Genomic DNA, 10,067 nt, shown 5'->3' with positions numbered 1-10,067 from the left:
ACACCAGGTAGTAACTCAAGTCCACAGCAAGAAATAAAAATTAGCAAAAATGGTGAATATGTAGGTTAATAAAAGACCCTATATTTCTCTCTTGTATTTTCTTAACTCATTTAAAAGATAAAGATTGTATAAAGCAATTCTTATGCTGTATTGTTGTGTTTATAACATATACAGATGTAATATGTACATTAACAATGGCACAAAGGAGGAGGAAAGAAGGGAGCTGTGTTGGAGCAAAGTTTCTGTATTTTACTGAATTAAGTTAGTATAAATATACACGTAGATTTTGAAATGTTAAAATGTATATTGTCAACCCTAGAATAACCACTGGGAAAAGTAAAAATATAATCAAAAATCATTAAAGGAATTAAAATGGTATAGTAGAAAATAATCACTTAAGACAGAAGAAGGCAGTAAAGTGAAACAGAGGAACAAATATATCCATATAGAAAAATAGCAGTACGGTAAACATACGTCCTACTTTAATTGTAATTACAGGCCAGGTACAGTGACTGATGCCTGTAGTCCCAGCACTTTGGGAGGCTGAGGTGGGCAGATCACTTGAGTCCCAGAGTTCAAGACCAGCCTGGGTGACATAGTGAAACCCTGTCTCTATATAAAAAAAAAAACACAAAATTACCCGGGTGGTGGCATGTCCCTATAGTCCCAGCTGCTTGGGAGGCTGAGGTGAGAGGATTGTTTGATCCCAGCAGGCAGAAGTTGAAATGAGCAAGATTGTGCCACTGCACTCCACCCTGGGTGACAGAGTGAGTCCCTGCCTCAAAAAACAAAACAAAACAAAACAAAAACAAAAACAGTAATTACAATAATTGTAAAATGATCAAAACTTCAACCAAAAGACAGAAATTGTTAAATTGGATTTTTGAAAACAAGATTCAACTATTTGCTGTTCATAAGAGATATACTTTAGATTCAAAGATACAAATGTGCTAAAAGTAAAAATGTGGAAAATGTAATACCATGCAAATAACAATCCTAAGAAAGCTGGAGGGGTTTTACTAATCTCACACAAATAGAATTTAAAACAAAAATATTACTAGAGATAAAGAGGGGCAAGTTATAATAATAAAAGTCAGTCTATAAAACAACAATTATATATGGATCTAACAACAGAATGTCAAAATACATCAAGCAAAAATGGACAGAATTAAAGTGAGAAATAGACAATTCAGTAAGTTTTGGAGATGTCAATATTCCATGTTTAATAATGGATAGAGCAACAAGAAAAAGAATTATAAAACGTTAAGGAAACTTGAACAGTGCCGTCAACCAACTTGACCTAAGTGACATCTATAGCATACTCTATTCAACAACAGCATTATAATCTTTCCATGCTTAATATTGGGCAATTCAGTCTCATGTGCTCTGCAACCTCACCAAGGTTAAGCCTGTGTTATACAGTTGGCTTACCAAAACTTGTGGCTGTTTAATAGGCAACTTTCTATTTGTTAGCAACTTCTTTATAGAGTATATTAAAATAACTTTTTGCTTTTTTTTTATTTTAGGGGTGTTTACAGCCCTGGAATCATAACTCATTACAGTTTTAGGGAAATGTCTAGAACTGACAGACCATTCTCACGTTTCCAGCTAGAGTTTGAAAAGTAGGGAAGGGTTTCTTCAAACTCAGTGAAAGCCAGATATAGTTGATAGCCTGATGCAGTTTGGCAGAGGCATGGAATTACCTGTTTTTGTTTTTGATTTTATAGGCAATATTAATGACAATTGTTAACATATACAAAAGTAAAGGAAATAGTACCAGAACCCCCACGTACTCATTACCTGCCGCAGACAATCATCACCTCATGATGACTCTTGTTTTGTTGATACCACCCTACCTACTCTTTACCACCTCAGCACCAAAGTATTAAACAAATTTCCAGATATTGTATTATGGAATACCTTCAGAAATTCATCTATTCAAGCAGAGGTAGATGTTAGTAACATACTGAGTTAAGAATTAGGAAACCCAGATCTAGCCTTTGTTATTAAAGAATGCTGGTCAAATCTATTTTCTCTTGGCTTCAGTTTATGTGTAAAATGAGGTACGTTGGTCTTTGTATCAGTGGTTCTTCACCATGTGTGCACTGCACATTAGAATTAGCTGGGGAGCTAGTAACAATTTTGGAACCTCTTGAGACTGAGGCCTGGCTTTAGTATTTTAAAAAACCCTCAAGTGATTCTAATGTGAAGTCAATATTGAGAACCAATAATCTAGAATGATCTCTCTAATGGATAACTTTATGTGTCAATTTGCCTAGACTGTAGTATTCAGTTATTTAATTGACCACTAATCTAAGTGCTACTGTGAAAGTACTTAGTTGATGTGGTTATTATTTACAATCAGTTAACTTTAAGTAAAAAAAAAACTATGTTTAATACTTTGGTGCTGAGGTGGTAAAGAGTAGGTAGGGTGGTATCAACAAAACAAGAGTCATCATGAGGTGATGATTGTCTGCGGCAGGTAATGAGTACGTGGGGGTTCTGGTACTATTTCCTTTACTTTTGTATATGTTAACAATTGTCATTAATATTGCCTATAAAATCAAAAACAAAAACAGGTAATTCCATGCCTCTGCCAAACTGCATCAGGCTATCAACTATATCTGGCTTTCACTGAGTTTGAAGAAACCCTTCCCTACTTTTCAAACTCTAGCTGGAAACGTGAGAATGGTCTGTCAGTTCTAGACATTTCCCTAAAACTGTAATGAGTTACGATTCCAGGGCTGTAAACACCCCTAAAATAAAAAAAAAGCAAAAAGTTATTTTAATATACTCTATAAAGAAGTTGCTAACAAATAGAAAGTTGCCTATTAAACAGCCACAAGTTTTGGTAAGCCAATAATGTGAGTGGAATTCATCTAATCAGTTGAAGGCTCTAAGATCAAAAACTGAAGTTTCCTGAAGAAATTTTGCCTCAAGACTAAAGCAGCAACTTCTGCCTGACTTTCCAGCCTCTCAGCCTGCCCTACAGATTTTGGATTTGCCAGCCCCCACAATCGTGTGATCCAATTCCTTAAAATCTCTCTTTCTCTCCTATGTATATGTGTGTGCATATGTGTGTGTGTGTGTGTGTGTATATTTGTGTATATATATACACACACATAAATATACATGTATATATATACACTCATACATATGTGTGTATATATATACACATATATACATATATACACACACATACACACATACACACACATATGTATATATATAATGTGTGTGTGTGTATGTGTGTGTGTGTATGTGTGTGTGTGTGGTTCTGTTTCTCTGGAGAACTCTGTTACAGTCTTTCTCTGTATTTCTAAGCATTTCTGGTTCTGATTATGTATCTCTGCTTTTTTCAAAACCAGTCTTTGCCTTTCTGAAAACTGCCATTGGCAGTTTTAAGATTTACTGAGAGGTAACTATTTATTGAGCAGTTACTATGTGCCAGGAAGCATGCTTAAAGTCTTTCCACTTACCTCCCTTAGTTGTAATAACTGAGCTACTTCTGTCAACATTCCTAATGGAGTACTTGCAAAATAGTAAGATAAATTTTGTTCTTTTTGTCCTCCATAATTGTGTTAGATCTATATTAGTATGTTGAGTCATGGAGCATCAGTAACTTGGAGATAACTTTTCTACCCCAGTTATTCTTTTCTTTATTGCCTATAGCCTGATTTCTTTGAGTCTGGATGTATTTCTATTTGGCCTAGGGAGACAGAATTATTTGGGGTCCACAGTGCTCAGCAAAGAGCACTTAATATAATGATAAAATGAAGCAAATATTGATTGCCTTAAATTCAAATTGCACCTTTCCTCTGAAATCTCAGGAGTCTACATAGGGACTATCAAAGTTGAAAGAGTGAACCCAGGAGGTGGGCATTAGTGGAACGAGGTCTAGATTATCAGGCACGGTGATCACCTGTTAGATGCACAATCTCAGGTCCCACTCCAGACCTACTTAATGAGAACATGCATTTTAAAAAGATTCCCAAGTGACTCATAGGCATATTAAAGTTGAGAAGCTCTGGTATATTATACATCTTTCATGTTATTTTAGCTGTCCCATTTGTGGCCAACTATTTACTCATTTTGTGACATGGCTCTTGGGGTTGGGATTCCAACTATAACCTGGGTTGGGAACTCAGGAAGGACCAGAATAAAGGCTCAGTCTAGGGCTGTAAAATAGAGAACAATAAAAAATGTCCTTGGAATAGTTGGCATTAGCTTCCTGAAAAAAATTTATTTTTTTCTTTAATTTATCTTTCAATTCACCCCAACTGTTCTCTCCACTCCCCTGTGGAACAATGATTTCAAATAATTCCATCCCATACATACCTCTTTGTTTTTAGGTCAGTTTAAATTATTTTCTCATTTTACAAGTCCCCTCACCCTTAGTCCAAATGTGTTACTGTGAACACACGCAGGCCCACGATTGTCAGAGCAGATACTTTTGGATTAAGCCAGTGATCAAAAACTGGCCTTACCCAAATCTGATGCAAAACAAATTGTTCCCAGGCAGGCCATCCCTTACTACATCATTCCCAGTTCTTTACACTCCTCCCCTATGAAAAATTCTGTTTCCCTGTTTCTGGTGTGCAGCCTAGCTTATCACTTCACATCTGGGGCAGAATGATTTTAAGTCATTTTAGACAAAAATCGAAGCACAATTTATCTTCATTCCTAATTGTGCCAGTTAGCCTCAGGAAAAGCCAGGTCCTTCATGAAAACTGCTATCAAGACTTACAGTGGACTTGATAAGTTGAATCTAGAACATCCTACCTGCTTAGCTGGGTGTTTGGGTTAGTGTTGCATGGGCATCTTTCTGGAGCAGATTTTTATTCAGTGTTAAGTGATCTAAAACTTTTTTATTCAGTGTTAAGTGATCTAATAGCAAAGATGGCTGTGTTGTGGAATATAATACTCGCATGAAGTTTTAAGACAGAACACAAGACTTCAAGTAAGTTTCAGCTTGTGTCAGTTTTCAAGCAGAAACTTCTTTGAAGTTGATCATTAAAAAGTCAGGAAACAACAGGTGCTTGAGAGGATGTGGAGAAATAGGAACACTTTTACACTGTTTTTGGGACTGTAAACTAGTTCAACCATTGTGGGAGGTAGTGTGGCGATTCCTCAAGGATCTAGAACTAGAAATACCATTTGACCCAGCCATGCTATTACTAGGTATATACCCAAAGGATTATAAATCTTGCTGCTATAAAGACACATGCACACGTTTGTTTATTGCGGCACTATTCACAATAGCAAAGCCTTGGAACCAACCCAAATGTCCATCAATGACAGACTGGATTAAGAAAATGTGGCACATATGCACTGTGGAATACTATGCAGCCATAAAAAAGGATGGGTTCATGTCCTTTGTAGGGACATGGATGAAGCTGGAAACCATCATTCTGAGCAAAGTATTGCAAGGACAGAAAACCAAACACCACATGTTCTCACTCATAGGTGGGAATTGAACAATGAGAACACTTGGACACAGGGTGGGGAATATCACACACCGGGGCCTGTTGTGGGGTTGGGGGAGGTGGGAGGGATAGCATTATGAGATATACCTAATATAAATGATGAGTTAATGGGTGCAGCACACCAACATGTCACGTGTATACATATGTAACAAACCTGCATGTTGTGCACATGTACCCTAGAACTTAAAATATAATAAAAAAATGAAAAAAAATTTCAGAACCATTCATTAATTCAACAAACATTTATTGAGCACCTACTACATTCCAGAATTTTGAAATCAGTATTGCTTTTGGGGATTTATTTTTGTAGTCTGGGTTTCGATTTGAGTTTGAATTCTAGGTTTGCAGCATATCTAGCTGTGGGAGAATGAGCAAGTCCTTTAATATCTGTATCTCAGTTTTTCTGCCTATAAAATGGGAATAATAATTGCACCTATCTAATAACGTTGCTGTAAAATTTAATAATGTAATCACACAAAACGCTTAGAAAAAAAAGTTTCTGCTTGCAAAGGGCACTTCAGATGAGGTCTCCCATATCCCTTTACGGATATGTATCTACTCTCCTCTGCCATTAGGAGTAGTTAGGTGGGCCAGTTTGAGAACTCTGTGTGCCAAGAATTATGCTAAATGATGAGGATACAGGGATGACTAAAACACAGGCCCTGATCTCCAGGATCTTATAATGAGGGACAGAAAACATTCCCAAGTAGACACTGAGTTCCTGGAGGACAGGGAACCATCCCCTAATTGTCATTGAGTAAATTAAACACACAGATTTCTCTTCCTATAATGATCAGTTAACAAACATTGCCTGAGCTCCTTGCCCTGTGAGCAAGGCTGTGCTGGATACTGGTAATACAGCAATAAATCAGTCACATGCCCATCCCTCAGGTGGACCTTCTGGTAGGGGAAAAACCAATGGAGCAGACACTCACTAGACCTGAGGGCACTGCACTCAGCTGAGAAGCACTAGAAGCAAAGGTTTGCAGAGGAAGTGAGTTCCAAATGGGGTGACATTTAAGACAGAATCACCCTGCTTTGGGAAATATATCACTTCAACAACAACAAAAAGCACTGTTACCAACTATGAAATGAGATGCCCTTTTGTTTTGTTTCACTGAAGTGAGTTTTTTTATTATACTTTTATATGTAAAAAAATTTCTTCATGGAACCTGTGACAAAACCAGAACAAATAGCCCCAGACTAAATTTAAATTCATTGGGATGGCAGTGGCTCCCAGGGTTTCTATGTTCTGTGTTTTTAATTTTTTTTTGATTGTCATAAAAAATACATAACATAAAATTTGTCGTCTTAACCAAAGAGGGTGGTAGGAAACTGATTTTGTGATGCATATCCAAACACACACCTGGAAGATATTAATGTATTGAGACTGAAGGAGCCCGAGAGAGCAATTTTTTTTGTGGGAAAAATTGGTGTTCTATGCAACTTCTTATACTACTAAAATGGAGGAAGAGAGAAGGCACTATCATTCACCTTAAGCCAAGTATGAAAGGGTGCTTTAATAAAACCACTAAGAGAGCTTGGCATGTGAACCTGGAGTTTGTGGGGGATGCATACATTCTGGTAAGAGAAACTGGTTGTGTTGATCTAGAGTGGAAGATTAGAGAGAGGAAAAGCTACATATGGAGTAAATTCCTTCTCACTGACAAAAGGGCAAGAATGTGTATTGTCTGTGACCAAATTTGAAACATGTGTGAAGGTGATTGCTTGGCGCCATTTTGAATTTTGCCCAAGCATAATTGAACTTACTGGGTTCATGGTAGGTCCCAGTGTAGAGTCTGTGGGCTGGAATAGTCCAATGCCCAGGAACTGAGGGTAGAAACTGTAAGTTGACAGCCAGAGAAAATGCATCATGCAAAAACAAGTTGAAAGGCCTCAGCAGTTATCTCTGAGGAACCTGTGTATTTCCCCATGAGGTGAAGAATTCATCACATCCATAATGCACCAAGATCAGCTATCATCTTTTGCCAGTTGTGATGGTTAATTTTATGTGTCAATTTGACTGGGCCCATACATTTGGTCATACATTATTCTAGTTGTGTCTGTGAGAGTGTTTTGGATGAGATTAATATTGGAATCCCTAGATGGAATAAAACAGATGGCCTTCCCTAATGTGGGTGAGTCCCATCCAATCAGTTGAACACCTGAATAAAATAAAAATACTAACCCTCCTGTGAGTAAGAGGGAATTCATCCTGCTTGATTGCCTTCAAATGGGGACATTAATTTTTTCCTGTCTTCAGACTTAAACTGAAACATCAGCTTTTCCTTGTCTTGGGCCTACTGGCCTTCAGACTGGAAATACATCATCCACTCTCCTGGGTCTGCAGATCTTGAGACTTGTCATCCTCCGTGATTAGGTGAGTCAATTCCTTATAACAAGTATATTGGATATATAATATTATATGTACATATTATAATATATATGTAATATATGTACATAATAGAAAAAATATATATCCTACTGTTTTTGTTTCTCCGGAGAACTGTAATACACCAGTCAAGTAAGACTTATCTTGTTCCTTACCTGTTCTTCTTCTCTTGGCTCTAATCTGGGTGAGCCATTGGCAACCTAGTGGAGAGTAAGGCGGGAGGAGGAGAAAAAAATTCCATGTGGGGAAATAGAAAAGAAATGGCTCTGTCCCTCACCATGACTGCTAAGAAACATGATCTTATCCACCAGAAGATAGTTCTGGATTAGAAGACAAAAACTCTCAGTTCTGGCTCCAGTTATGTTAGATATTAGCTGAGTAATATTTAGCAAAGTGACTCAACTTTCCTGGAACCTCTGTTTTCTAATCAGTGAAATAGGGCTTAACAAGACCTGCCTCGCCTGCCTGATGCATTGTTAAAATGATCAAGAGAGCTAAGATACTTGAAAAAAATTAAGGTGCTAAAGCTATACACATATAAGGCATTTATGCGATATGATTTCAGAGGAAGAAGAAGGGCCCTTGGCCCTCCTTGAACTTCCCTCATCTATAGGTTAATAACAAAACTTGGATTTTTTTTGAATAGCAGAAAAATGAATATTTATTTAACATCGGCTGTATGAAAGGTTCTGGGCTGGGCATTTTAACAGAACAAACTCAGTTAATCTTCACAACATCTCTGTTTTCCTATGAATTATTATCTCCATTTTATAGATGAGTAGCCTGAATCTCAAAGTGATAACTTTCCCAAGATCACACACCTAGCAAGTGATGGAGGTGAGGCAATTCATGTCTGTCTGACTCTTAAATTAATCTCCTTAATTGTCAAGTCATTCTTCTCCCTAAAGTTGATACATGCTAAATTATAATTTTCCCTCGGAGGAATACCTGAATCTCAGTCATTCAGTGTCAGACAGCTGAGTATGAATGAGTTTGTCAACTCATTTCAGAGCATGTTTTGACCGGGGTTGAAGAATGGAAGCAGAAGTCACTGGATACCACTCAAGGATGGGATGGCATTAAAAAAGTAAGATATAGTGGAAAGAACAAGGGCATTGTGAATCAGTCAAGATTGGCTTTAGATTCCTGTTCTTTTATACAGCTATGTGATTTGGGGAAAATTATTTAGCTTACTTGAATTAAATGAGAATAAGTTAGAGAATTTTAGGGACTGAGGTGATGTTTGTAAAGTTGAAATCTGATGTTTTGGTATGTCCAGCCCTCTGTGTCCTTTGAGGGACTGTCCCTTCCCTCGTTCCATGTGATCCTAGTGGGGTTGTTAATTATGATGCCCTTCAACCTTGGCTATAGTGATAATCATATAATCTAGAATGGGCCTTTTATAATATCTATCCCTTGGCAACAGTGATTGGTCCAGGGGTTGGCACCAGATCTAAGCATGGCCAATAAGGTGCCTTCTCTGGATTGACTTTTGGGTGCTGGGGAGAATATAAGCTTTTTTTCTGTTTGGCTTTCTAAACTGGAAGCATGTAAACCTGAAGGTATGGGCAGTTATCTTCCCTTGCACATGGAAAGAATCTGTCTACAGAATGAACCCAATACACAGAAGGGAGTTGAGGGGAGAGAAGTATGCTCTTGAATCCTCCTGTATCTAAAGCAGGTTACCTGTTGCACTTTCCAATTTATGAGTCCCTAACCCCACTTTTGTTTTTGCGTAAATAGTTTGCGTTGGGTTTCTCTGAAGTACTTTTGAAATAATCCTGACTTTTACAGTGTTATAGTATATACAAAATTCATATACATGAAAATAAAAATGCGTATAGCATGACTAGTACTGAATAAATGATAATACATGTAATATAAGAAATTATTTGAAAAAACATAAATGTGATTTTCCATTTGCGTTTTGGGGTACATTTTTTTCTTAGCGTAAGGCATCCATTTACTTCTAAGGAAATCAGATGGAGAATAAGAAATGAAAGAAAACACTTTGGGAGGCTGAGGTGGGCAGATCACTTGAGGTCAGGAGTTTGAGACCAGGCTTGCCAACACAGTGAAATCCCATTTCTACTAAAAATTGAAAAAAAAAAAAAATAGCCAGGTATGGTGGCACATGCCTATAATATCAGCTACTCAAGAGGCTGAGGCATGAGAATCTCTTGAACCTG

Source organism: Rhinopithecus roxellana, chromosome 7 (assembly GCF_007565055.1).
Source record: "Rhinopithecus roxellana isolate Shanxi Qingling chromosome 7, ASM756505v1, whole genome shotgun sequence".
Lineage (NCBI taxonomy): Eukaryota > Metazoa > Chordata > Mammalia > Primates > Cercopithecidae > Rhinopithecus > Rhinopithecus roxellana.
The sequence above is the reverse complement of the archived record's forward strand: the minus strand, read 5'-3'. Positions refer to the sequence as shown.